The sequence below is a fragment of the Pristis pectinata genome, chromosome 8, assembly GCF_009764475.1.
Source record: "Pristis pectinata isolate sPriPec2 chromosome 8, sPriPec2.1.pri, whole genome shotgun sequence".
NCBI lineage: Eukaryota > Metazoa > Chordata > Chondrichthyes > Rhinopristiformes > Pristidae > Pristis > Pristis pectinata.
Genome location: NC_067412.1, coordinates 10244607 through 10272451, shown reverse-complemented (window position 1 = coordinate 10272451; position 27845 = coordinate 10244607). Strand labels below are relative to the sequence as shown.

Below are 27845 nucleotides of genomic sequence, written 5' to 3'. Positions count from 1 at the left end.
TTTGGGTCGAAACCCTGCATCAGTCGCCACTTTCTTTTCCTCCCACAGATACTGCTGAGTCCTTCCAGCTGATTGTTTGTGGCTTCAGATTCCAGCATCTGTAGTCTCTTGTCTCCATAACTCAAGTTGACAGTTTTGGTCGGCACTGACAAGTTGGGCTGAAGGGCCTGTTTCCATGCTGTATGAATTCTAGTACACTTTACCACCAGCCCTGCACACTCTTCAGTGGTGGCCGGCCACACTCAACGGGTGGCGCGGTTGTTCAGTAGGTGGAGCTGCTGCTTTGTAGCTCCAATGACCAGGGTTCAATCCTGACCTCCAGTGCTGTCTGTGTGGAGTTTGCACATTCTCCCTGTGACTGTGTGGGTTTCCTCCCACATCTCAAAGATGCGTGTGTTGGTGGGTTAATTGGCTCCATTAACTTACCGCTGGAGAAGGAGAATTGGAGGAAATACATGGAGAATAGAACCGATGAGATTGCTCTGAGAGCTGGCATTGACCTAATGGGCTGAAAGTCCTCCTGCATTGTAAGAGAATATGAGAAGGTTCACTTAAGACTGAGGCTCCAGCTGTGAATCACACATTACCAGCCGTTGTACATCTTTGCATTTGAAGATTAGCTGCCCCATCCTCTCTTGAGACCAGACCCAGGAGATTGATTACTGGCTCAGTTAGAGCAGGAGTGGTCAGGAGCAGAGCCTTGGATGCACTTACCAGCAGCGCGGCCTCCTGTTGGCCCCAGGAGGGATCATGCTGGTGGAGATTTGGTGTACAGGGAGGGCTGCCGGGTCATGGGGAAGGGGCAGTGACGTCAAGAGAGCAGGGAATCAGGGTGGGCAGTTGTCTAGGGAATTATATCATCATTCCGATATGGAAATTACTTTGAGACTGCAAGGGTTACTTGCAATAGGAAGTGCCTAATTGAGGTTCTTCTGTGTGATTCACCCCAGAATTGGTTGCCAAAGCAACATACTGTGAGCTGTCACTTTTTGATCAAGCAGTCAACATAATTAAAGACCCCTCCCACCCTGGACATTCTCTCTTCTCCCCTCTCCCATGCGACGGAAGATACAAATGCCTGAAAGCACGTACCCCCAGGCTCAAGGACAGCTTCCATCCCCCGTTATAAGTCTATTGAACGGTCCCCTAGTACGATAAGATGGACTCTTGACCTCGCAATCTACCTTGTCATGACATTGAACCTTATTGTCTGCCTGCACTGCACTTTCTCTGTAACTGTAACACTTTATTCTGCATGCTGTTATTGCTTTTCCCTTGTACTACCTCAATGTACTGATGTGATGAAATGATCTGTATGGATGGCACGCAAAACAAAGTTTTTTTTTTCACTGTACCTTGGTACATGTGACAATAATAAAGCAATTTACCAAGCTGTGCTGATCACCCCCACACACCCCACACTCCCGTTTCTAGGCACTAGTTATTTATCTCATTGCTGTGTGTGTGTGTGGACTCTTTCTGTGCAAAAGTTGCCTGTTTCCCACATTGCTATCGGGACTCTGTTTTAATTGACCGTAAAAGGACGTGGGATGTTCTGGGTGCAGTGGAAATGCTGTGGTCAGGTTATTGCTTTTATTTCCCAACCTCCATGAGGAGTTTGTGATTTCAGAAGTTGATGAAACTCCCTCACAAACCAGAGCAGTGGGACTGATAACACAGGATATCACCCAGCACTGTCCGAATTGCCCAGCACTGATTTCCTAGCTTAACCCAAGTTACGACTGGGATTGGTCTATAAACGCCATGAATGAGCATGTGTATATAGTCCATCCAGTTCCGCATACAACACAAAACCCCTCAGACCAGCCACTCCATGTTGCTTTCCAACCAACAAATACCTTTCATCTAACTATTAGCATGGCCTTCCATCTCCATCTCCCTCAATGCCAGTCCAACCTCTCTTTAATATTATTCACCCAAATCACTCCCAGCACATGTGACTTCCACAGAACATAGCACTTCTTATTAACCCCCTCTTGGATGTTTTGGTGACTGTCTTGTATTGATAACCTCTTGTTACAGTTTTTACAGCCTGTTTCCTCCATTCAAACCCTTTATAATTTTAAAGACTCGGCCTGTTCATTCTTTCCTGATGTGCACCCTCACATTCTTGGTATCATCCTTGTGAACCTTCTCTGCACCGTCTTTGGTGCCTTTTTATAATTGTCAGCATGGATGAGTTGGGCCGAAGGGCCTGTTTCTGTGTTGTGTGACTCTAATTCTTGATTAGTAAGGACGTCAAAGGTTACGGGGAGAAGGCAGGAGAATGGGGTTGAGAGGGAAAAATAAATCGGCCATGATCGGATGGCGGAGCAGACTCGATGGGCAGAATGGCCTAATTCTGCTCCTATGTCTTAGGCCTTAATCCAACAAACAGGTGTGCCCAGTGCTTTTAAGTGTGGTGTAACCAAGGTCTGATACAGGTTCAGCATAATTTCCCTCCTCTTCAATTCTATCCCTCAAGATAGAAACCTAATTCTTGGTGTATTTGTTTTTACAGGTTTACTAACCTGTGGCACAACTTCTAGTGACTGGCGTGTTTGTACTCTGAGATCTTTGTTCCTCTACTGTACCTAGGCTTGTGCCTTCCAAGTGACCTCCCTGTTCTTCAGGTCGAACAAGTCACCCTGCATTTACTGTATGTGTGTTGAATTTGATTTGCCAATATATTCCAAGCCATCCAATTTTTTTTTTGCCCTCTCCTCAATATTAACTGTTTTTCGTCCTTGCCTTCACCCCCCCCCCCCAAAAAAAAAATTGGTATCAGTTTCAATTTAGGAGTTGTCTCTTTTAATTCCAAAGTCTACATTGTTGATGTAAATTGTGAACGGGAGTGTTCCAGCAGGCATCCTTGTGGAACACCAGTATCCACCACCTTCACTGTCAACAGCTGCCCTTTAGTCTACTTTGTCTTGAAGTAAATGGCAATGAACTTTGCTACCTGCTTGTGACTGTGCATTCTTTGACCTTGTGCATTGGTCTATCATGGGGCCTTATCAAAGGTATTTGGAAAAACTAGATAGACTACAGCTTCACACTAACATTGTCTACTCTCTGTTGGCTCTTCAACATATTCAATGAGGTTGATCAAGCAAGGTTTTCCCATTTGAAATCCAAATGTACTTTTTGTTTCTATGTATTATTCCCTGATTTAGTAAAGTTCACTATTTCTCCTACCATTAATATTCAGCTGAAAAACACGATGTTGGAGGAACTCGGCAGGCCAGGCAGCATCCGTGGAGAAAAGCAGGCGGTCAACGTTTTGGTCAGGAGTTTGGGATACACTTCGGGAGATGGAGTTCGAAGGCAGAGTACAAGGTTAATGGCAGGACTCTTAGCAGTGTGGAGGAACAGAGGGATTTTGGGGTCCACGTCCATTGATCCCTCAAGGTTGCCACGCAGGTCGATAGGGTTGTTAAAAAGGCATATGATATGTTGGCCTTCATTAGTCGGGGTATTGATTTCAAGAGCCGCGAGGTGATGTTGCAGCTCTATAGAATTCTGGTTAGACCACACTTGGAGTATTGTGTTCAGTTCTGGTTGCCTCATTGTAGGAAGGATGTGGAAGCTTTAGAGAGGGTGCAGAGGAGATTTTACCAGGATGTTGCCTGGATTGGGGAGCATGTCTTATGAGGATAGGTTGAGTGCGCTGGGCTTTTCTCTTTGGAGAGAAGGAGGATGAGAGGTGACTTGATAGAGGGTACAAGATGATAAGAGGCACAGATCGAGTGGGCAGTCAGACTTTTTCCCAGGTGACAATGGCTAACATGAGGGGACATAATTTTAAGGTGATTGGAGGAAGATATAAGGGGGATGTTAGATAGGCTTTTTACATAGAGAGTGGTGGGTGTGTGGAACGTACTGCTGACAGAGGTTGTGGGGGCAGATACATTAGGGACATTTAGAAACTCTTAGATAGCCCTCTATTTCTCTATCATTCATGTGTCTATGTGGGAGGGAAGGGTTAGATAGATCTTAGAGCAGGATAAAATGTCGGCACAACATTGTGGGCCGAAGGGCCTGTACTGTACTGTAATGTTCTATGTTCAGGACTGAAGATAGGAAAAGGGGAAGCCCAATATATAGGAGGGAAAAGCAGAGCAGTGATAGGTGGACAAAAGAGGAGAGGTGGGGTGGGCACAGGGTGGTGATAGATGCAAGTAAGAGATAGCGATAGGCAGGTGCGGGGGAGGAGGGGAGAGCAGATCCACCGGGGGATGGGTCAAAGGTAAGAAGGGGGGGGGTGAAATCTATAGTCCAGCATCTGCAGTCCTTTGTATCTCTATTAATATTTAGCTGACTGGTCCATAATTCCCTGTACATGTGTTATTTCTCTTAAATACATCCTATGTGTTAGCAGTCTGCCATTGAAATTATAAAAGTGTGCATGGGCTGCAGGAGATAAAATTGTAGCAGAACGTGCAGTCACTCCTGGTCTGATGCTGGTGCAGGAAGTGTAGAAGATACCCCATATGATAGGGTACTGCTCTGTGTCCTCCAGGCTTTGGTTGTCATGGATTGGTGATCCAGACAGTTGAAGATTAGACAGCAGCACCCTCCCTGTTGCCATCCTGCATGGTAACAGTAGGAATCGGCCAGGGAAAGAGATTGGGAGTTGCAAGTGTTCCACACAGTATAACTCACTGAATTTGGCATGTATGTCCATTGCCACGTATAGTGACTCCCACTACTGATTGAATAGCATCTGTGACTCATTGCATGTCTTCTGTGGTAAAACAGTAGTTGGCTTACTGGACTAGCAGCCAGGGGTTTGGACCACTGATCCAAAGGAGTTCAAATCCCGTCATGGATACTGGGGAATTTAAAATCAATAATCAAGTCAAGCCAGAATTTAAAAAAAAGTTGCCAAAACAGTAACCTTGAAACCACTGGATTTTCGTAAAAGCCCATTTGGTTCATTGATGTTGCCATGAAAGGAAGTCTGTGGTCTTTGCCCTGTTTAAACTGAATACAAGTCCAGGGTGTCACAGTGGCATAGCTGCCGCTGCATATCACTGGCGATCCAGCTTCACTCCTGACCTCCAGTGCTGTCTCTAAAGAGTTTGCAAGTTCTCCTTGCAAGTGCATAGGTTTCCTCCCTGTACTCCAGCTTCCTTCCAAAGCCGTGCATGTTGGTAGGATAATTGCCCACTGTAAAATGCACCTAGTGTGTGGGTGGGTGGTCTGAGGGGAGTTGATGGGAACGTGGGGAAAATGGGATTAGTATAAATGGATACTTTGTGGTTGGCATGGGCTGAAGGGCCTGTCAGACTATTGCAGATCCAGCAGTTGATCCTTAATTGCCCAGTTTGGGGGCAAACTAGGGATGGACAGTCAGGTTCCAGTGCTTGTCTCTGGCCAGATCTGTTAATGGTTTGGAGGGGCTGGGTTGGGAGCCCTCTGCTTTGATCCTCTGTTTCGCTGGCTCAGAGTGACCCAGCACCTCATTCTGAGCAGTGTCCCTGTTGACTTTTATTTTCCTCAACTTGGTTTGGTGCCTCCCTGTTTTCACCCCTCAAACAAAAAACCCACCTACTCCTCTGGACCCTTTGTGGAATTTGGGGAGCGGGGCCAAGTTTGTGGAGGGAGTGGGTGTGAGTGTCTGTGCAAAGCCACGTGAGTACAGACGTGAATATCTAAGAAACGTCAATATTTTAAATGGTTACCTTTCAGCAAAGTGTTTGTGGAGAGGGGACGTGACTTGAGCCAACTCCTCGCAGATGCCTCCCTGTTAATTAGTTCAGCACAACATCGTGGCCAAAGGGCCTGTGCTGTTCCACGAATGTTATCTCTAGAGTTCTGCCTCTGTTACAACCCACTGGTTTCATAGAATCATAGAAACGGGCCCTTCGGCACACCTTGTCCATGCTGACTCTGATGCCTATCTACACTACTCCCATTTGCCTGCCTTAGGCCTATTTTCCCTCTACAACTTTCCTACACAAGTAGCTATCCAAATGCCCTTTGAACGTTGTAATTGTACCTGCCTCTATTCAGCACTCTGTGGGGGTGGGGGGGGGGGTGGAATCCACCCCTCAGATCTCCTTTAAATTTCTCCCCTTTCACCTTAACCCTGTGCCTTCTGTTTCTAGACTCCCCTGCCTTTAGGCTGCCCTCTGAGATGGTTATATATTTCTCCCCCCCTTTCCACCGTGGTGGCAGCCATGGGGTAATCGTCACGCAACATGCAGTGTGGTACACCCGTGGCTTGGCAGGCCGAGGTTCATTGGAAGGTTAAAATTGAGCCCGGTTACAGCTGCCTTTGGCTGTTCCACTGGTAGATTTTCCTTCTCGCCATCCTTGGGGAATTGTCCAACGTTCTAATCCAGTTCCAAGGATGGATGAAAAGCCACTCCTTTTGCAAAGGGACCTCTGCAGTCCCCAAAACTGTTCTTTGAGTCTCGTTACAGACCTCTCATATGTCTATAAATGAACTTTCGATCTCCCAATCTACCTCGTCGTGGCCCTTGCACTTTGTTGTCTACCTGCACTGCACGTTCTCTGTAACTGTAACACTATATTCTGCATTCTGTTTTCTGGGAAAAAAAATTCCACTTAACCTGAGATGAGGGTTGATACTTTGGAAATCTGCTCTCATTCACATCTCCACCATCAGGCTAGCAACTTTATAGTAAGCTGTACTGGGATGTGCAAGTTATTTGGGTGTGTATTTTAGAATATATAAGGTAATTTGATAGTGGTTAAACTACTCTTAAATAGGCCAAGAATAATGAGTTGTCTGTCTATGTCCTCTGATTATCTATAATTAATTAAGCATACAAAATGTTGGTCAGTCATTTCCTGTGTTGGTTGTTTGATCATTTTTAAACATCATAAGAATTAAATGTTCCAGAGTTATGGCCAGTTCCATGCACACACACTGCCTCCATCATCCCCAGTAACTCAGACTACTTTTTGTTCCTCCAGCATTTATAGTTTTCCCCTATACCAGTTTTTCTATTGATCCAAGGAAATAATGCACTCTCAGTTGCTACTCTGCCCCACTCACGAATCTTGGATGGGTCACCTTCTTCTGTTTCACGGTAGTTTAAAGACCGTGAGAACAAGTGCACTCAAACTGGAGTGTTGGAGGAGGGTTTGGGTGGGGTGGGGGGTTGGTGGGATGTCATTGTTGTGGGGAGCTCAGTGTGCAGTGACGATGTATAACAAGAGGCTGTGGGATTTGGGTGGGAACAAAATCTCCTGGAGACGCAAGAGACTGCAGATGCTGGAATCTGGAGGAACTCAGTGGGTCAGGCAGCATCTGTGGAGGGAAATGGATGGTCGACATTTTGGGTCGAGACCCTTCATCTGGACTGGAAGAGTAGGGGGAGAGCAAGTGATGGGTGGATCCAGGCGAGGGTGATTGACGGATGAAGTCAGGTGGTGGGGGAAAGGTAGAAATGGCAACGGAGGTGGGAGGTGAGAGGCGGAGGCAACAAAGGGTCGCAGATGGTGGATCTGATAGGAGAGGAAGGTGGAGCATGGAACCAAATAAAGGAGGTGGGGAGGGCAGATGGGAACAGTGGAGAGGGGACCCAGTGAGAGGAGTGTGTGGGTGATTCCAGCAATTATGTTGTTGAAGGGAAGGTTTGCATTTCTATAGTGCCTTGTACAACATTTAGGGTATGGCAAAGCACCTAACAGCTTGTGGCAACCCATTTGCTCACAGCAAGCTCTCATAAACAGCAATGCAATAATGTTCAGGTTGTTCTTTTTCTTAAACGTGGTGATGAGTGTGGGTTAAATACTGTCCATAAGGGCAGAGAGCCGTGTTTGAAGTAGATTCTTGTTTTACGTAGAGGCCCTTTCACATTCACCCTGAGGGAGGATTTCGCACCTCATCAAATCAGGACATCGAGAGGTCCAGAGAACGATGGTCACCAGGAGTAGTTGGTCTTTGGCAGTGGTGTGAAATTATTTCCTAATAAATTGACAATGGATACTAATCAAATGGGGAAGACAGATTCACGCCAAGTCTGTTTCACAAGGCTTCTAAATTTCACCTCCTCTGTCTCTGAGCCAAGCTGTTTCATCAGTCCGGGCAAGCAATCTCTGAATCTTGTTCACCTGAGGCAGTAATGGGCTGTCACAGATACCTGTGAGTGCTTAGGATTGGCAATGACCTCGTCCACCCTGGCCCTTGTAAGATCAGCAGGTCCTTGCGGTCGTTAGCCTTCCCAACCACCGCCTTGTCACTCATTTAAAACAAAATATGGATTATCAGGATTCCTCATACACTCAGATTTCCAAGAAACAACAAGTAAATTGGAAGGGAAGAAGTCATTTGGAAACAGATTTGTTAAACAGAAGCTTGGGCCTTGCTGTAAGTTCAGGCTGTCCTTTGGGATCAAGGATGACTTGCTACTGGGCAGGCACAGTAGTGTAGCGGCTAGTGTAACGCTGTTACAGCGCCAGCAACCCGGGTTCAATTCCGGCCGCTGTCTGTAAGGAGTTTGTACGTACTCCCCGTGTCTGCGTGGGTTTCCTCTGGGTGCTCAGGTTTCCTCCCACGTTCCAAAGACATACGGGTTAGGAAGTTGTGGGTGCTGGAAGCATGGCGACAATTGTGGGCTACTCCCAGAACACTCTGCACTAAGGATGCATTTCACTGTGTGTTTTGATGTACATGTGACTAATTAAGAAATCTTATGGGATCTGAGGTGGCTGTTGAGGAACTGCAGAGCCTTCCTCAGACAGGACAGTCGGTGGCCCTCCTTCCACCATTTACCCAGGGTCTGTGTGTGCTCCTGGTGCATTGCCTCAAGGTTCTCAATAGCATTGCATCTACAAATCCGATCATAGCAAACATTTCAGTCCATCTCTTTTGTTTCAAATTGGCCCTTAATATGTTTTTATTAGTTAACTTTAACAATTGTACCAACACTTATTCGGCACTATAGGAGCAAGTTTTTGATCAACACTAAACCAGTGGCAATGCTTTATGCAAAATCTCCACTCACTAGAGAAATTGCCCACCTTTTAGTGGGAATTGTAGTTTGTTTTCTCCACCCCTGTAGGTTCTTTGTACAGCAAACACAGTCAATCTACTGAGAAATCAGACAGTTTACGGTGAGCGGTGAGCCCTGCACCCTGTTCTACCTTCCGCCCATTGGTTAATGCAATATTGGCAGTAAGTGCACTATTTATCTTACTTTTTTTTTCTCTCTCTTCTCCTCCACCCACTCCACACCCAATGCATCTCCAGTGCTGGCAATGACTGGGATACATTGCTGCTAGCAACAACCGCACTCTGGTATCCTGCCCCAGTGGCTCTACAATCCATCGTCCTGGCAAGCAAACTGCAGACCAGCTCATTCCTGCCCTGTGCACTGACCCAGGAATTTCTGTGTTTATCAGCCTCTGAGACCTTCAGTAGAGCACAGGATGGCAACAACAGCCTCTTTTTTTATGCAGCACCTTTTTTAATGAGTCCCGTCGACTGTTCTTGGATGTGGTGATGCACATTTTCCATGCAGCAACTGCTGTTTCCCTCCCAAGCCTTGGGCTGGTAGAATCAGTAGCTGATCTCACCCAACCCTGCAGGTCTCCGAGCCCTCTGCCAAAACTGAAATTTACCCTGGCCTAGTGCAAAAGCACCCAGATAGATCCGTTCGTGTGGACAACCACCTCCGTATGCGCTGCGGAGCGGGCTGCTACCACTCGCTGGGTGTGCCTCCATTTAGCTCTGACTTCCTGAGGTGGTGTCTCATTGGGTTACAGTCATAGAGCAGTGCATCTGTGCCAACCATCAATCGCCCACTTACATTAAGCAAAAAACAAACTGCTGGAGGAACTCAGCAGATCAGGCAGCATCTGTGGAGGGAAGTGGACAAGTTGATGTTTTGGATTGAGACCCTTCATATGTCTCCATTTATATTAACCCTGTACAAATTCCATTTTATTCTTTCCACTTTTCCATCAACTGCCCCCAAGTTACCGCTCTTCTACCACTCACCTACACCTTAGGGACGATTTACAGTGGCTGATTAACCTACCAGAGCACCCGGAGGAAACACACACAGTCACAGGGAGAACATACAAACTCCACACAGACAGCACCCAAAGGGAGGATTGAACCTGGGTAATTGGTGTTCAGAGGCAGCAGCTCTACTAGCTGTGCCACTGCGCTGCCCTGTTTTACAGACGCCTCCTTGGGTGCTCTGGTTTCTGCCTATGGGCCATTTACACAAGTGACAACACTTCAGAAGTTCCACATCACCCCATTGTTCCACTTTGCAATATTCAGACAAAATTGCAAGTGCTACGTAAAAGCAAGTCCTTTTCAGTTGTATGTCGTCCTGCCAGGTGACGTGTGTTGCCTGGAAAGCAGCAGATTTTCACCTGGCCTCTGTGCACGGGTAGTCAATGCTGCCATTAAGTTAAGGAACAGACGTATCTTGTGCAATGCATTTTTCTGGATAGATAACAAAATCGGATAATTGAAGATTAGATAACGCGAGTAGAGAGAAGCTGTTCCCAGTAACAGATGGTTCAAGAACCACAAGGCCCAGCTTTAATGTGAAGGGCAGAAAAATACAAAGGGGAATGTGAAGATTTTTTGTTTGAAGTGCAGGGAGTGGCCGTGATCTGGAGTGCCCCGGCTGCAAGGCTAGTGGGAGCAGAGTCGATATGGACTTTCAGAAGGGAATTGGATGGGCACGGGGAAAATAATTTGCAGGACCGTGGGGGAGTTAAGAAGTGGAATGGGACGGACTGGATTGCTCTATAGAGCACTGGCATGGACTCGGAAGGGACCACTTGAGCAATAGCGATATGCAGGTGGCGGCTAGCGGAGCGGCTCCCTCGCGGCGCCGGAGATCCAGAGTTCAATCCTGACATTAGAACACTACAGCACAGTACAGGCCCTTCAGCCCACAGTGTTGTGCCTGACCTCGGGTGCCGTCTGCGTGGAGCTTCCACTTTCTTCCTGTGACTGTGTGGGTTTCCTCTGGATGCTCCGGTTCCCTCCCACGTCCCAAAGATTTTCAGGTTGGTAGGTTGCCTCTGGTGTGTAGGTGAGTGGTGGAACCTGGGAGGCACTGGTGAGAATAGTTAATGGGGGAGGGGGGAATTGATGTAGGATTAATGTTCCAAAAAAAAAAGTGGTATTGGTTTAATATTGTCACATGTACTGAGGTACAGTGAAAAGCTTGTCTTGCTTTCTGTTCATACAGATCAATTCATTACTACAGTGCATTGAGGTAGTACAGGGTAAAACAGTAACAGTATGTAGAATATAGTGTCACAGCTACAGAGAAAGTGCAGGTAGACAATAAGGTGCAAGGTCATAACGAGGTAGATTGTGAGGTCAAGAGTCCAATTTATCATACTAGGGAACTGTTCAATAGTCTTATTACAACAGGGTAGAAGCTGTCCTCGAGCCTGGTGGTACGTGCTTTCAGGCTTTTCTATCTTCTGTCCAATGGGAGAAGAGAGAATGTCCAGGGTGGGTGGGGTCTTTGATTATGTTGGCTGCTTTACTGAGGCAGCAAGTAGAAAAGAGAGTCCATAGAGGGGAGGCTGGTTTCCATGATGTGCTGGGCTGTGTCCATAACTCTCTGCAGTTTCTTGTGGTCACAGGCAGAGCAGTTGCCATACCAAGCTGTGATGCATCCCGATCAGATGCTTTCTGTTGTGCATTGATTAAAAATTGGTAAGGGTCAAAGGGGACATGCCAAATTTCTTTAGCCTCCTGAGGAAGTAGAGGCGCTGGTGAGCTTTCTTGGCCGTGGCATCTACGTGGTTGGACCAGGACAGGCTATTGGTGATGTTCACTCCTAGGAATTTGAAGCTGTTAACCCTCTTGACCTCAGCACCATTGATATAGACAGGAGCATGTGCACCGCCTCCCTTCCTGAATTCAATAACCAGCTAATTTGTTTTGCTGACCTTGAGGGAAAGGTCATGACACCATGTCACCAGGCTATCTCCTTCCTGTACTCCGAATCATCGTTATTTGAGATACGGCCCACTACGGTGGTATCATCTGCAAACTTGCAGATGGAGTTAGAGCAGAATCTGGCCACGCGGTCATGAGTGTATAGGGAGTAGAGTAGGGAGCTGAGGACGCAGCCTTGTGGGGCACCAGTGTTGGGAATAGTCACGTCGGAGGTATTGCTGCCAATCCTCACTGATTGCAGTCTGTTGGTCAGGGACATTTAAGAGACTCTTAGACACATGAATGATAGAAAAAATAGGGGGCTATGTGGGAGGGAAGGGTGAGATAGATCTGAGAGCAGGATAAAATGTCAGCACATTGTGGGCCGAAGGGCCTGTACTGTGCTGTAGTGCTCTGTTCTAAGTCAAGGATCCAGTTGCAGAGGGAGGTGTTGAGTCCCGTGATGGGTCGAGGAGCCTGTTTTTCTGCTGTACCCCCTGTGAGTCTATGATTTTTAGGTGGTAGAGTCGAGCGAAAAGTGGTACTCATGGAAACTAGAGCTATTAATTAGAATTGGATTTATTATCACTGACATATGATCATCCAGTGCAGTTAAAGCTGAATGACTCCTCGCCCTGCAGCTGTGAGTAGGAAGCTGTCAGCCTAGCACCAGTGGCAGTCTATGTTTCTGTTAAAGTGTATGGTCTAGCAGTTGGCGTTTAGAAATGGGGAAGTTTTGTTACAATTGCACAGTGTCCTGGAGAGGCTGCACCTGGGGTGTTGTGCACACTTTTGGTCCCCCTTCCTGAGGAAGGATTGGAGGCAGTCCAAGGGAGAATTCACCAGGCTAATCCCTGGGGTGAGAGGGTTGTCCTGTCAGGAGAGGCTGGGCAGATTATGTCTGTTTGTTTTGTTGGAGGTTAGAAAAATGAGGGGTGATCTTATTGAAACAGAAAGTGACATTATGGGGTAGATGTTGTTGGATTCAACTGTTTTAATTAGTTTAACATGAGTAGTGTTTAATACACCTCAAGTGGCTGCACAGGGAATGGCTGCTTCCTAGCTTATTGGTTTGTCCATCAGGTGAATGTGTTTTTTCATTTGGTTGGTTTGGCCACAAGTATCTAACAGGTTTCCTGATTGGACTGTTGTTGGCTAAGGAGTACCTCTTATCTCAGGTATAAAATATATCATTTTTTTGTTAACCTCTCTTGCTCACTCCTCCCCCCCGCCCCCCCCCCCCCCCCACCCCACCTCACCTTTAGTTCCTTTTGTCTTGGCTCATCTCCTAGTAGTAAATCTGGTGCCTTGCGCTCTGTGACTGTTTCTTTGTTTTAAACTTTTCCAATAAAACTTTGTGAAGCACGAAGTTGTTTTCAACTCATTCCTGGACTCCTGAAAGAACCTGCGGATTCGAAAATAGCCGGATCTGACAATGTTGAGATGTTTTTACTAGTGGGGGAGTCTCAAATGAGGGAGATGCAGTCTCAAGATAAGGGGCTGGTTACTTACAGCCGAGGTGTATAGAAATTTCTTCTCACAGAGGGTAGAAAATCTCTGGAATTCTCTGCCTCCGAGTTGTGGATACTGGATCATTAGAAGTATTTAAAGTGGAGTTAATATCTTTTTGAAATATTGGGGGATTGAGGGCTATGGGGATCTGGTACAGATGAAAAGATGAGCCATGATATTGAATGGTTGGGCAGGTTCAAGGGGCCGAGTGGTCTACTCCTGCTGTTATTTTCTTGTGTTCCTAAGCCCAGGCACTGTTAAATTCACTCATGCACAGCTTGTACATATGCAAATCAGTTGCAGTTGTCAGCAGGCTTTCCTCGAGACCAATGTGATAAGACAGCTTGCATGCAAGTAGTTTTAGCGATTCTTTGTAGAATTCTTCTTTAGATTTGCAATCCCCTTCTGAGCTGATGCCCATGTGAGGGAGACAAATATTTAAGGTGAATTGTTCACCTATCACAAAACTGATAGCTTGAACCAATAAAGAAGTATCTCTATTTTTGTATTGCAGCCTTGATTTTAATCTTCAATAGGCTACAGCCCGGTTACTACACATGCAATGCAACTTGGACTCTCGAGTTAGATATCGTCATAGCAGAATCAACAATCCGCATTCATGTGACTGATACCCATTTAGTTCCTATCTGGTATAGTTTGAACCCAGTTACCACACAAGGATATCTTGTCTCTTGGTCAATACTACAACTCAGTGAGATGAATAGCAGAGTTTTTCTTTAAAACAGTGCAATCTTCCCTAATGAGATGCACAACCAAGGTTAAACAGAATAAAATCACATAAGAACTAGCTGGAGGATTTATGGTAGCAGGAGTAAAGCATGTAAGTCCTCCAGCTAGTTCTGCTGTTCAGTAAGATAACTGGGTTCAGCTCTCTTGCATGTCCCAATAGCCCTAAATTTCGTCTAAAATCTAAGACTCTGCATCCACTGAGAGAAATTCTTCCTCCTCACAAGTGAGCCATTCCTTTTACCGAATCTGGGGCCCTCTAGTTTGACACTTCCCACAAAGGATCCATCTTCTCAGCAATCAGCCTGTCATGCCTACACAGAAAATAAGGCATAGAAACAAGCCATCCGGCATGTCCAGACAGCTACGTGGATAGGAAAAGTTTAGAGGGATATGAACTAAATGCAGGCTATGGGGACTAGCTCAGGTAGGCATCTTGGTCAGCATGGACAAGCTGGGCTGAAGGACCTGTTTCTGTGCTGTAGAAATCTATGACTCTGACCCTGCAACTACTCCCCCTGCCCCCTTCCCCCCCAAATCCCACCCTATCAACTTAATCCTCTGTTCCTTCCTTTCTCAAGTTTAAATGCTTCAGTGCATTACCCAGGGTAGCGCACACAAAATGCTGCAGGAACTCAACAGGTCAGGCAGCATCTATGGAGGGAAATAAACAGTTGACGTTTCAGGTCGAGACCCTCTATCAGGACTGGCCTATTATTCCTTTTTTTTGCACTATTTTTGTAATTTATAGATTTTTTTTATGTCTTTACACTGTACTGCTGCCACAAAAACAACAAATTTCACGCCATATGTCAGTGATAATAAACCTGATTCTGGTAATGGGTCTGCACATCTGATAGAATCCTACTGTATACCTGAAAATGGTTACAGACTTCATTGCATTCAAAACTATTATCAAAACTAACTTCCTCACATTAGCTGTTACAAGGAGAGAACTAATATAATTCGAAACTAAACTCTGCAATTTGCAAGCAAGGTGACCATTATCACCTTGTACAAATGTAATCGGGTTGTTTGTACATTAGTGCCTTTTGGCAAGTTAAAGTTGGATACAGGCAGGTTTGACTTTACTACGTTTAAAAGCCAAAATGTATTCAGTGTTGTAATCCTTCTTAATTTTTGCAAATGTATGTGTTGGCATTTAAGTAATTTCTAAAAGCGATATAATCCTGGGAAAAGTTGCAGAATGTACCAACTGTGTTTTGATTTGAATCTCAATATGTTGATGCTCACATTACCTCCTGAAGTAACAAATAATTACTGAAGCTATTACTTAGAACTCTGAAGACAGCCTTAATACTTTCAGTTTTCTCTGCAGCAAAAGCTGCAATCAGACATTTAAATTTGCAACACAGCATTGTTCACTGCACTTGGATATGAATCTGCTAATTAAAAGTATTGGAAGGCAGGCTTGGCTTGTGGTTGGAGAAAGCTGTTGTCCTTGACTCCAATGTAAATAGATACCTTTTTCTTTTTTTATATATATATTTAAAAAAGACTCCATCTTCTTCAGTGGAACAGTGATCCATGACAGGTACTGCACCCCTGGTACTGGTGTCTCTCTGCTATCTTGTAAATTGAGTAGAAATAAACCTCAGGAGATTAATTGATCTTGTGACTCTCCTATCAGCTGGTATGACCCAAATCAAATTCAACCTTAACTGTGCTGGAATTGTTCGGTGGGTTCTAAAAACCTTTCACTAACGCCAGCAAGCGTCCCCTCCACACACTGGGAAATGATGAAAACTGTTGTAAATTGTTTCCCCCTTCCTCTTTTGTAGGGGGAGAGGGGTAGGTGTTAAGACAATAAAATAAAAGCAGAATTAGGCCATTCGGCCCATCAAGTCCGCTCTGCCATTCAATCGGCTGATTTTTTTTTAACCCCCATTCTCCCACCTTGTCCCCATAACCCTTAACCCCCATACCAGTCAAGAACCTACCAATCTCTGCTTTAAATACACCTAATGACTTGACCTCCACAGCCCTCTGTGGCAATGAATTCCACAGATTCAATGCCCTCTGAAGAAATTCCTCCTCATCTCAGTTCTAAAAGGATGTCCCTTTTATTCTGAGGCTGTGCCCTCTGATCCTAGACTCTCCTACTGATGGAAATGTACTCTCCGCATCCACGGCCTCTCGGTATCCGGTGGGTTTCAATGAGATTTTCCTCCCCCCACCCCCCACCCTCCTGAACTCCATCGAGTACAGGCCCAGAGACATCAAATGCTCCTCATATGTTAAGCCTTTCATTCCTGGGATCATCCTTGTGAACCTCCTCTGGATCCTCTCCAGGGCCAGCACATCCTTCCATAGATACAGGGGCCCAAAATTGCTCTCAATATTCCAAATACAGTCTGATCAACGCCTTATAAAGCTGTTGATCAATAACTAGTTGCTCACAAATGAAGGGTATGGAATTTCAGCAAGGGAGCAGAAGGCCTTAATCCATCAGGGTGCAACATGGAGAGAGAAGCAGACCATAATTTAAAACATGTTGTGGGAAACAAGGCACATTATTGTACTGCTGAAGCAAAGCTCACTGACTGTTAGTAATCTTAGAAAAATCATTTTGCAAAAGCTTGTGCCATTTTCTTTTTTTAAAAAAAAGATTGAAACATTTGGCAAGAATGCATGAACCACAGCAACAGTTTTTTGGATGGGGTTTCTGTCACACTTTGCAACTTCATGTCTAATGGTTGCCTAAGTTACCAATCCACACGCACACACTTGAGCACTGTGTAGTATGTAGCAGCCGAGGTTTTCAGGCATCTGCCAAGAATATAAAACCAGAGAACTTTTTTTGACTGCTCTTCTGATGTGTAATGATAGACACTATTAGCCACTGACTCACTCTGTCCGACTCTCAGCCAACATGCCCATGTTCCCTTTCGAGTGGGTGAATTCAGGTCACAACAAAGTAAATAAAATAGTTGCAGAATGTCTCGGGGAGCAGTGGAATGGATCTGCTTTCACTAAGTAAGAATGCTCGACTTGTGGCTCCTGCCTCTCTGAAATGATCTAACGCTAAGTTTTTATAGAATGTTGCAATTCACTGCCACCTCCTTTCATACTTTTTCCTGCATGTGCCATTTTTGGAACAGATGATTTTCAAATAGTTTAATATTTTAAGCTGGTGCCAGGGAGGAGAGGCAGGGGAAGAATTTGTCCTGGTCCTACACTGAGTTTAAATTTGGTGGAGGCACTTTCGATGAGGAGGTGGATAGGGTGCGAGTGAACTGGATCAGCATCCTGAACCAGTCACATTGAGGAAATTGCTAAATTAACAACTTGCAAGTGAGAGTGAGTGAATTCAGTGCCAGCCCCTGTACAGAAAAAGCAAGTGTCGGCAGAGCCTATCTCCCCAACTTGGAGCCCAGTGGGACCAGATGAGATGTGTTGGGTTTAGTCTATTATTTTGTAAATAATACCCTCCATACTTCCCCCGAGAGGGGTGGGTGGGGGAAGAGGACAGTCATCTACCCTCCCCAATTGTCTCCTCCTCCTAGGGCAATCCATTAGGATTGAGGATGATTTGCTTCTGTTTGGGTTCTGAAGCAAGTGTGAAAACCACATGGGGCAAGAGATACCTGATGGGGCAGGAGGCAAGTGAGTAATTGGAGAGGTGGTGCATTCCTTCTGTTTACAGGGGGCTTCTGTGTGGTCCCAAAGCATGGACTTGGGGGTTCTCAGTACCACCCAGGATGCTCCTTCTCCACATTGAGTGGTCGTGGGCCAGGGATTCCAGGAATCCAGAGGGGTGTTGCACTTTTTCAGGGAAGCTTGGAGCACATCCATGAATGTTTTCCTTTGTCTACCTGGTCATCTCTACCCTGACGGAACTTGGAATAAATTCCCTCCCCAATACTTGTATTACAAATAGGTGTTGAAAGGAAATGAAAGAACAAGCTATGTCCCTGTATATAGCCTATTTGCAATCATATTTATGGCGATGGGTCTGTCAGGTGTGAAAACATTTACAAGTCTGGGTTTGCTTGGTTGTGGTCAGATGTTAGTGTTGTACCTGAGAAGACCAATAAATGGATGGGTAGAGAAAAGGCAAAAGAAATGATTTTTGCATTTTGATGTTTTTAAACTCTTTAACAGCAATTAAAACCTGAAGAATTAAGACTCCACATTTGTATTAATAAATCATCAAAGCCAGGAAATTTGAGTGATTGAAAACTGAGCATATTGTTTAGAGATTACTAAGGCACTAATGAACAAGATGTAACTTTCTGTGATGAGCTTACTTTGTGTCTGTGTGGAAATGCACCAGAGTTAGGCTGTTTAGTACATTGCAGAGGTGAGAAAGACAATGAGATCTTTTCCATGAAGCAAATGGCACAGCAATACATCTTGACCACAATCTGCATTAATCGTGCTGCAGTCCCATACCTGACTTGGCCTTGTGGCCATAACTAATGTTGACCATCAGTAGCTTCAGCAGTATTGTAGAACATGGCACAGGAACAGGCCCTTCGGCCCATGTTGTCGTTCCAAACTAATTAAGCTAGTGATTAAATGCCCATCTAAACGAATCCCTTCTGCCTACACAATGTCCATATCCCTCCATTCTCTGCACATTCATGTGCCTATCTAAGAGCCTCTCACACACCTCTATCATATTTGCTTCCACTGCCACCCCTGGCAGTGCATTCCAGGCACCCAACACTGTTTGTGTGTGTGTGTATTTTTAAAAAAAAACCTCTCTCCTTAAATGCATGCCATCTAGTATTACACAGTTTGACCCCAGGATAAAGATACTGGCTAGAGAAACAAAGGACTGCATATGCTGGAATCCAGATGAAAAACACGATGACGCTGGAGGAACTCAGTTGCCTGGCCTGCTGAGTTCCTAAAGATACTGGCTGTCTACTCTATGCATGCCTCTCATAATCTTAAACTTCTATCAGGTCTCCCGTCAGCCTCCACTGCTCCAGAGAAAACAGCCCATGTTTGCCCAACCTCTCCTTATAGCCCATGCCCTCTAATCCAGGCAGCACCCTGGTAAACCTCTTCTGCACTCCCTCCATAGCGGGCTGCCCCCAGAACACACTATGCAAAAAGGATGCATTTCACTGTGTGTTTCAATGTACATGTGACTAAAAGATATGTTATCTTATCCTTCCTATAATAGGGTGACCAGCATTGAATGTGGCCTAACTAGAGTTTTACATAGCTGCAACATAACTTCCCAACTCTTGAGCTCAATGCCTCGACTAATAAAAGCAAGCATGCCATTTGCTGTCTTCACCACCCCATCAACCGGTGCAGCCAGTTTTTTGACAGTAAAATCAGCAACATTAAGCCAGGAACGTAAATGCTAGGTCATGACTTTGCATGAATGTATCTGCAAATAGTGATTTAATCTAGAATATTTGACTTCCAGTTGTATTTTCAAGTAAGGTTTTAAAAAAAACCTCAAACAAATAAGACACAGGAGCACAGTGCATAATACTGGTGTATGACTGGGATGAGTGTGGATTGTGAAATTCTCTGGCAAAGTGTAGATCTTCACTGGAGCTTGTATACTAATCCATGAGACAATCTAGTCTCCAAAGGTCCGGGTAATGATTGCACCGTCACTCCTCAAGCCTTTTAAATAGAAAGCATAAGATGACTTCTGCAAATTAAGAACTTCTCAGGAATCTTTAGATTTTATACTTGCAGATTTTGGGGGATTTAGAAGGTGAAAGCATGAGGAACATGGTTTCCACAATCTCTGCATCAATCTGGACTTCCCACCAGTGAAGTTACTATCTTTATCCGCAGGGAGAGAAATGTTGAATTTGGAGGTTAACTCGCTGAGAACATGGGAAGACCTGTGGGCCTGTTGTACCTAATTCCACCTAGGTGCAGATGTCCAGGGCAGGGACAAGAAATTTTGCACTACACAGTGCAGCAGTTCTGTTTGAATTTATTTGTTAAAAGAGCACAAATTAAGTATATTCAGTGTTTTGGCAGCCTTTAATTATTCTGCAGTGGCAGCCAACAGTGCTAATTTCTTGCATTGAAATCAATTATCCATATAAATTCATACAGTTTTGATGCTACGAGCAGATTGCTAAAACCATAGTGGTGAAATACACCTCCGGGAAGAATGCAACTGGACTGATTGGCCTTTATTTCCATAAAAATGGTTGCACTGTCTTCATATGGGAGCAGTTTAATAACATGTGGCTTTATTGTTGGAGGCCTATTTATATTCCTTCAGCTTCATAGTTCAGCATCAATAACCTGTTGTCAAGTGCTCTAGGATGCACCACATAGCCATCAGGCTGAAAGGTACCTGTGCTTCACACCAGAATATAAGAATCAGATTTATTATCACTGACTTAGATGACATGAAATTTGTTGTTTTGGGACAGCAATACAGTGCAAAATTACTATAAATTACAAAAATAAATAATGCAAAAAGTGTTCACGGACCATTCAGAAATCTGATGGCGGAAGGGAAGAAGCTGTTTCTAAGTTGTTAAGAGTGGGTCTTCAGGCTCCTGTACCACCTCCCCGTTGGTAGTAACGAGAAGAGGGCATGTCCTGGATGGTGAAGATCCTGAGTGATGGATGCTGCCTTCTTGAGGCACAGCCTCTTGAAGATCAGATATTTTTATTAGTCATATGTACATTGAAACACACAGCGAAATGCATCCTTTGTGTAGAAAGTTCTGGGGGGGGCAGCCCGCAAGCGTCACCACACTTCCGGTGCCAACATAGCATGCCCACAACTTCCTAACCTGTACGTCTTTGGAATGTGGGAGGAAACCGGAGCACCCGGATGAATCCCACGCAGACATGGAGAGCACATATAAGCTCCTTACAGACAGTGGCCAGAATTGAACCTGGGTCGCTGGTGCTGTAATAGCGTTGCCCTAACCTCTACACTACCATGATGTCCTCTGGTGGGGAGGGTTGTGCCTGTGATGGTGCTGAACTTTCGTTCAAATTGTTTTAATTATAAAATCTATGTTTGGACACAGCAAATAATCCACGACAAAAGGAATTCAGGAGCAAGAATACTGAAGGTTACATAAAAATAATAGATGCATTGGCATCATTTAGTAATGTGAATGTCAGGACTTGAAGAATAGCTCATGCACATTGCATCCATTCTGGCCTGAGATTAAATTGACAGGGGTACATTTAATACTCTCTCATGTAACATACACTCTCATTTAGTATGAACAATGTTTAATAAGGACAAGTGTTATAACATGTATTGTTTTACTGCTAATGTAAATCTGCATCTCTTTAAGGCTGCAAACTATAAACATAGTTAAGTAAACACTGGATGAGGTCGAAGGTTAATTGCACCCCAGGCTCCTGTTCAAAAGCCTGGCTTTTGTTTCCTTAATAATGAGAGATTGGAGAAGCCTTTCAGACGCTGGGGTGCCTGTTCTAGTTAAGGCAGTTTCAATTTGAGGAATTTTACACGCATTCTAATTGACAGCTTTTATCATTTGGCTAGTTTTGAAATGCAGTAGGTAAGAATCCTGCATTGGCTAATACAGCAAGTAATTGCCAGATACAGAAAGTCTAGGCTTCAGTTTTCACAATTAAACAATGAATTTATGTTTGCATATTTGAAAACATATTGGACATAAATCATTTTCCATTGTGTTATTGGTTTTCAATGGTCTTGATTACTTTTCTAGTATGTAGACATCGAACATTTAGTTTGTGTTGCACTTTTTCTGATGCAATGTCACAAATTTCTCTCTGAGCAGGAATGAAAATAGGATGTATTTTATTCAGGAACCATACTGCCAAATTATATCCCATCAATTATCAGTTGACTAGATAAAGTCTGAAATTCATCACTGGCTGTAGGTGCACCAGTTTAATTCTGGATGAGTTTCCACAGGGCCCAAGCTAGGTGAGGACCAGACTGTACTTTTCAAATGTTTGAGGGGACATAGTTATAAGACGAGGGGGTGGTCACTTAAAACAGAACTGCTTCTGGTATTCATTACCCCAGAGGTTGAGGCTAGATTAATGGGGGTATTTAATAAATTTTTGAAAGCTTAGGGACTTGGCAGCTATGAACTGGCACAGGAGGAGGAGTTGATGCCTGGGGCAGATCAGCCATGATTATATTGAATGGCAGGGCAGGTCTTGAGGGGCTGAGTGGCCTATTTCTCTTCTTTGACTCAATATTCCACTTGCAGACCTCCACTCACAATTATGTTGCATCTAAATCAACAGCTTCATTTGGGAAAATAAAACTGGTGTTTAGTTCCAATCTTTTCAGATTTTGAGTCACAAACACTTACATTTACATGGTGCCGTTCACATCCTCGGGACACCTCAAAGCTCTTTACAGGCAATGAAGTACTTCTGCAGTGTTGTCACAACTGCCATGCAGGAAACACTGCGGCAATTTATAGAGCGAGGCTCCATAAATGACACTTGTTAAAGTGATGTTGCTTGAAGGATAACCATTAGTCAGGATGCTGGAGAAGAACTTCAAAATTAGTGCCATGGGCTCTCTTGCTTTATCATCCCATCTGAAAAACATGCATTTTCTGAAAACTTGTTAAATAACTGTCACTTAAGGCAGTGTGTGAATGTTTCAATTCAAAATTCAGTGATCTAGTTTGTGCCATACATTCTTATCAGTGATTGGAAACAACCAGCTGTAAATTCAGTCTTAACCCTGAGCCAGTTCTGATGTTATCACAGCACCACCCACAACAAGGAATGCAATAACCAACACTAGTTCTCTAATAACTGGCTTGCACTGTGTAACATGTCATTTTTAATTGGCCTACTTAAGTCTGTCAGTCAGAAATGAGCCCCAAAATCTGTACCTTCTGAGGAAACACAGAAACATTCAGACCAAGTTAGCATCTCTTGTCTTGGGGTCATCAGCCATTCAAAACCATGCACCTGAACAAGGGTCAGTTCTCAGCTGTATTGGTTAGAAGTATGCCTCCAGCCAGGCAACCAGGGCAGTACTGATAGGGGCTGGAGACATGTTTTACTTATCAGAGCCTTGAAGTCCTAGTTCTGGGAGAAGACAAATGAGGTAGAATACAGACCACTAAAGAATAGCTGCCAAAATGACAGCTCTCTATAAACACTACAACATAGGCAATGGTACAATTCCCCTTCATCTAAGATCTCTGACCACAGTTGAGATTACAGATCTTGGGTTGTCAACTCTAAACGTTAAGGACTCATCCTACACTTCTAAGTGTTTGCCCTCATCTCCACTTGATCAGTAACCTGTTATCTCGACCCTGAACTTCCTGTCTTACAAATGCTCACTGCTTAATTGTAACAAATTGTCAACCTTCATCCCCATAGTTTCAATAACAGATGAACAGTTTTGTTTTCCATGAATATAGTTTGTTAATGCTCCTATTAGTCTCTGTGTACTTATTACAGTGACCTAGAAAGTAATTTTCACTTTCTGGAGGTTCTGGGATAATCCAAGAGTTTTAGAAATCCCAGAAAGGACTGGATTTTTGGTTATGTTCCAGACAAGCTTCCTTTTGGGATCATTGGAATACACGCAGAGATGTCTATCAGTAGATGTTTGTGTGCACTGGGGAGCAGGAAGGAAGGGATAAAAGCAAAAGTGCTTTAAGACCAACACATTTGTATTGTGTGATTGCTTAACAGGAAAGCTGAATTAGCAGCTGAGAACAAAGTTGTGAGGAATGTCAAGTGAATGGATAAAGATCTGGCTAATAGAGTATAATGTGGGAAAATGTGAAGTTGTCCATTCAGGCAGAGGGAAATATGTATCTAAATAGTGAGAAGGTGTAGAGGTTTGAGATGCAGAGGGTTCTGGGTGACCTAGTGCGTGAGTCACAGAAGGGTAATACAGCAAGTAACTGGGGAAATTAAATAGTGTTGTTGCAATGGGAATAGAGCAAATGGGGGACTTTATGCTTCAGTCACAGGCATTGGTGAGATAAAAACTGGAGAACTGCATTTAGTATCAGCTTCCTTATGCTTTGGAAGTAGTTCAAAGTGAATGGATTGTCTTATAGGGAAAAGCAGCTAGGTTTGTAGCTGCTGGTGCTTGGCAGGGTGGGAGGAGACGATTGAAGTACATGATCTTGAGGTCTCGATAGGGTGGATGCTTAAAAATAAGAGGCAGCGATTTTTTTTTCCTCTCTCTCAAGGTTGTGTGTATTTGGAATACTTCCTCAGAATGGTGGAAGCAGAGTTTTTGAATATTTTTAAAGGCAGAGGGAGATAAATACTTGATAAGCAAGAGAGTGAAAGGTTAATGCAGGTAGTTTGGAATGCAGAGGTGAGGTTAGTCAGACCAGCCATGACTCATTGAATAAGATCATTGACTCCTCCTCATTTTTATGTAAGGATTGTTATCATGCAATACGTGCACTCCAGCAGGATCATCAACTAATCCCAAATAAAACTAAAAGCCATCTGATTACCAACTTTTTAATACAATTGTTTTAGTGCACAAGAGTTGGACCAAGATAATACAAAAGTTAAAAATACATGAATAAATGGTCTAAAAGCAGAATACTGGAATTTTGAAATAAAAAACAGCAAATACTGGAAATACTCAGCAGGCCAGACAGTATCTATAGAGAGAAAAACAGCTTACCTTTTGGGACCATGGCCTTTCAAAAAGGCAAGTAAATGGTGCAGGTCTAGAAGGGGAGATTAACTAGCCAGTTAAACAGATAACTGTGACTGTTTCTTCTAAACTATGGGAGATTTAAGAGGATCAGGGTGCCAGAAAACTGTCAGAGGTAGGTGAAGAACCATAGTGCACAAAGAGTGGGAATGTGCAGAAGGAACAGAGTTAAAATGGGCAAGCCACATCACTAGATGACTTCATCTATAGCTTACCCCACAGCACCCCATGCTTTACCCAATCCGAGAAGTGCCCTTTGTCCAAACCATCCCTCCCCAACTTGTTTTCTCTCTCTCCCAATTCTGACAGTCTTTGGCTTGAAACATTAACTGTTTCCTTTACCACAGATGCTACCTGACCCAAGTGTTTACAACATTTCCTGTTTTTATTTCAGATTTCCATCACCTGCAGTTCTTTTATCCCAATGGGTTTCAAGAGCGTCAAGGATGAGGATTTTGAGTTGAATGCCTAAAGCCAATTAGCAAATGGGCCTTGTGGTAATAGAGACTCAGCGCAGATATGAGCGAGTTGTATGTTGGAGGGGAAATGAGTAGCAAGACAAAAAGTCATCCTTGTTGCTGCCACAGAACGTGTAGTGCAGCAACGGATGGGCATTGTATTCAGTTTCTAGAAGTCAATCCCATTGAAGTCAATTTCAGGAACGTTGCCACTAGCAGCCACTGGTGTTAACCCAATTTGTGAAGAGACCAAGGGCAAATCTCTAACCTACTGAATCTGGAGATGAGCACCATATTCCAGCAGTGGACGTGTATGGTCTTAAAACTCCACATTCTATCCATTTACTTCGCTCTGCAACTGGATCCTTGACTGCCTTATCAGGAAACCACAGTCAGTGTGGATCGGTCGTAATGTCTCCTCCTTGCTGACAATCAACACAGGCGCACCTCAAGGATGCATGCTTAGCCCACTGCTCTCTCACTCTGCACCCATGACTGTGTGGCTAAGCACAGCTCAAACGCCATGAATAAATTTGCTGATGGCACCACTTGTTGGCAGAATCTCAGACAGCGATGAGGCAGCATACAGGGGTGAGATAGATGTACTATTTATTTAGTTTTACAATTCATAGTAATTTATGTCTTGCACTGTACTGCTGCTGCAAAACAAATTTCATGACACGTCAGTGATAATAAACCTGATTCTGATTCAAGTTGCTCATGGGCAAGAGAGATGGTAGTTGTTGTTGTATGTGCTTTGAGTGCCTGATTTATGTTGTCAGGAAAATGGTATAAAGGGGTTGAAAAGGTTGGCTTTATAGCATTGGAATACCCAGCCTCTGATCCTGCTCTTGTAGTCATGATATTTATGTGGCTGGTCCGGTTGAGTTTTTGGTCAGTGGTGACCTCTGGGATGTTAATGTCACTGGAAGTTGAGAGTAATTGGCTAGACACAGTTGTCGGAGATGGTCACTGACATTCATGCCAAAGATACCACCCATCAGCCATGCCTGATTGTTGTCTAGGTCTTGCTGCACGCAGGCATGGGCTGCTGCTTTTGCTGAGGAGTTGCAAATGGAACAGCAGCAGACAGCCCACTTCTGGTTAGAAGTTTTCCCACCAATGGGTGGCATAAATTTAAGGAATAAAAGAAAAATTGGTGAGGGCATGAAGCTTAGCTAACTTTTGAGGTGATGGTTCAATGGAGGTAAAGGAAGCCAGTAATGGAGGTACCTTGGATCCCATTAAGTATGAATGATGACATTGTAAGGGCAGAGTGATAAGGATAGCACAGTAATTTAGATCATAAGTTGTGCCAACTCAGAGCAGTAAGGGGGATAAAGTAAAATGATGCAGCATGTGAGATTTTGACCAGGATCATTGTGCTTGTGAGAATGGTGGAAGGCAGATTAGACAGACGGTAGAAAGCTCAAGATGGATATGATGCAGGATAGGAAAAGAGGAGCAGAAGCAAATGTAGTGAAGGACTGGAGCTCTGATTAAATGAAGGTAACACACAATATTGAAATGCAGGATAAAAGGGCAGCAGGAGCAGGTCAGAGATTAAATTCTTGAAATTTATGCAGCCCGAGATCAGGTGGCATTTTTAGACAGTGGAGATGCAGATGTGAAAATGGCAAGTTGCAGCAAGTGAAAATGCTTTGTGTGGATTACAGGGAAAATAGTAACTCAGCTGCATTCTGGCAGAGGACTTAACTTTTGCAACATTCAGCAATTCTCATTCCTTTCCGTGACTTAACATCTTCATTAACCTGTTCTTCCCCAGGACTGTCATTTGTTAAGACCTAATGATAAACAGTTAAATGAGCACAGAACAAAGTACAGATTTAAAACATTAGACAATGTCAGTCTCAAAACCGTACCTTCTGCATGGCAGGTAAAACCAGAACTTTTTTTAAAGTCTACTACCAATTCTATTTGAGGCTGCATCTTTCCTAGATCACTAATTCTGCAAGCAACTTCTAGCCAATTTTGAGAGATCAGTCTGGATGTGACAACTGGACAACTATGTAGGAATTTCAGAATAATAAATCACAAAATGCAAGATTGCCAACTGAAAAACTTAAAATAAATTCCAAGTAGAAATAATAAAGTCAGAAAACAATTTAAATGAAGGCCTGATGAGCAGGAAGTGGGAAGCTGGAGTTTTATCGGTTTCGATCCAAAAAGCCTTGTGCCCAGTCATGTGGTTCATTAATGATTTCCTGCCGCATGTTACTGTTAGCCACACATCAGCTGTGAGTGGTTCCCAACAGCCAAATTCAGAGCCTTCAGTTTGACAAATGCTCACATAGCCTGTGGTACCCAGGCACACACATCTCAGGAGGCGAAAGGAATCTATTTTGAGGTGAGAAAACATCAAGTGTCAGAAAGCTGCTAATACTTACCAAACACTGCCTGAAAAGCACATTAAGAAATGATTCTGAAGCAGCTTTGGCCACAAGCAACAAAAAAAAGGTATTAATTCCCCTCCCATTCATCAAGACAAACAGTTCAGGTGTTTAAAAGTTAATTGGGAGCATTTGATGGAATGCAAAAAAAAATTACATCTCAGCAACTTTGA

At 44.0% G+C, this 27845-nt stretch overlaps 1 long non-coding RNA gene across 7 annotated transcripts in view; it reads left to right on the top strand.

Moving 5' to 3' along the window:
- Positions 1–27845, top strand: part of LOC127573869 (uncharacterized) — a 56073-nt gene that overhangs the window by 11424 nt on the left and 16804 nt on the right. The window lies entirely within an intron of this gene.